This window comes from Bison bison, unplaced genomic scaffold (genome assembly GCF_000754665.1).
Source record: "Bison bison bison isolate TAMUID 2011002044 unplaced genomic scaffold, Bison_UMD1.0 scf7180017864135, whole genome shotgun sequence".
NCBI lineage: Eukaryota > Metazoa > Chordata > Mammalia > Artiodactyla > Bovidae > Bison > Bison bison.
In genome coordinates this window covers 75,240-77,565 of record NW_011494707.1, presented here as the reverse complement: position 1 = coordinate 77,565, position 2,326 = coordinate 75,240, and positions in this window count along the sequence as shown.

Genomic DNA, 2,326 nt, shown 5'->3' with positions numbered 1-2,326 from the left:
TAAAGCAGAAATAGATGTTTTTCTGGAACTCTCTTGCTTTTTCCATGATCCAGCAGATGTTGGCAATTTGATACCTGGTTCCTCTGCCTTTTTGAAAACCAGCTTGAACATCTGAAAGTTCACGGTTCACATATTGCTAAAACAGTACAAATTTCCTCTATTTCACCCTTTATGAATTTAAAATGATCAAAATTTTTAAAATTTCCAAGAAATGAATGTGTTCATGTTAACTTCTTCTGGAAACAAAATATTCAGCCGTCAGCAATCCAAAGACCTACAAGGTTTGGTATAGTGCTTGCTGAGAGTAGCCTGTGAATTTTGTACTGGAACTTTAATGTGTGGGGGTTAGATCATGGTAATGAATATCCATGGTTAGATTGTGATGCCTCTGAGCTTGAGAAATTTAAATAAGCATCAGTCAGTTTGACAGCCAAGAGGATATATGTGGGGGCCTGTGGGGTGGGCAGGGTGAGAAGATTTGGAAATATAAGCAGTAAATTTTCATACATCACTGATTGTGGAAGTGAAATGATTATCCATCAATTACAAAGCAGTTAAATGGATCTGTTTCTGGTTTTTACTGCACTATTTATGTATCCAAGTCTCCTGCCAGAGCTACTTATGCACCACGGTCCATGCTTGACAGTCAGCATCAGTTTCAGTGTATGCTGGCAATACACGGTGGTCATTGGATTTAGAAATAAGTGCTGAGGTGACTTAGCAGCAGCAGCAGCAGCAAGCAATGAAAAGGAAGGAAATGTGCTGAAAGAATGCCACTTTTGAAATAAAGTCTGTACCTAGGAAATTATAAGTATATAACTTCCAAAGATAAAATTAGGTCACCTTACAGGAGTATTTTTTTAATGTTGTGAAACTTAAAAGACGAAATTATTTATAAAAGCTATTAGTCAGTTCAGTTCAGTCACTCATTCGTGTCTGATGTTCTGCGACCCCATGGACTGCAGCATGCTAGGTCTCCCTGTCCATCACCAAATCCCAGAGTTTACTCATGTCCACTGAGTCGGTGATGCCATCCAACCGTCTCACCCTCTGTTGTCCCCTTCTCCTCCCGCCTCCAGTCATTCCCAGCATCAGGATCTTTTCAAATGAGCCAGTTCTTTGCATCAGGTGGCCTAAGTATTGGAATTTAAGCTTCAACATCAGTCCTTCCAATGAACATCCAGGATTGATCACCTTTAGGATGGACTGGTTGGATCTCCTTGCAATACAAGGGACTCTCAAGAGTCTTCTCCAACACCACAGTTCAAAAGCATCAATTCTTCGGAGCTCAGCTTTTTTCACAGTCCAACTCTCACATCCATACATGACCACAGGAAAAACCATAGCCTTGACTAGACAGACCTTTGTTGGCAAAGTAATGTCTGTGCTTTTTAATATGCTGTCTAGGTTGGTCATAACTTTCCTCCCAAGGAGTAAACGTCTTTTAATTTCATGGCTGCAGGCAACATCTGCAGTGATTTTGGAGCCCCAAAACATAAAGTCTGATACTGTGTCCACTGTTTCCCCATCTATTTGCCAGGAAGTGATGGGACCAGATGCCAGGATCTTAGTTTTCTGGATGTTGAGCTTTAAGCCAACTTTTTCACTATCCTCTTTCACTTTCATCATGAGGCTTTTTGGTTCTTCTTCACTTTCTGCCATAAGGGTGTTGTCATCTGCATATCTGAGGTTATTGATATTTCTCCCAGAAATCTTGATTCCAGCTTGTGCTTCTTCCAGCCCAGCATTTCTCATGATGTACTCTGCATATAAGTTAAACAAGCAGGGTGACAATATGCAGCCTTAACGTATTCCTTTTCCTATTTGGAACCAGTCTGTTGTTCCATATCCAGTTCTAACTGTTGCTTCCTGACCTGCATATAGGTTTCTCAAGAGGCAGGTCAGGTGGTCTGGTATTCCCATCTCTTTCAGAATTTTCCACAGTTTATTGTGGTCCACACAGTCAAAGGCTTTGGCATAGTCAATAAAGCAGAAATAGATGTTTTTCTGGAACTCTCTTGCTTTTTCCATGATCCAGCAGATGTTGGCAATTTGATACCTGGTTCCTCTGCCTTTTCTAAAAGCAGCTTGAACATCAGGAAGTTCATGGTTCATGTACTGCTGAAGCCTGGCTTGGAGAATTTTGAGCATGACTTTACTAGCGTGTGAGAGAGTGAACACTAAAAAGGACAATAAAATGTGATGCTAGTAAGAATAAGACAGGAACTATCATAGTGGTAATGGATCAAGAAATCATATTAAAATTTTGAAAACATTTTGGCAAGAGATTTCAAGAATTTTTAAAAATATGCTTTCTTTTAACTTC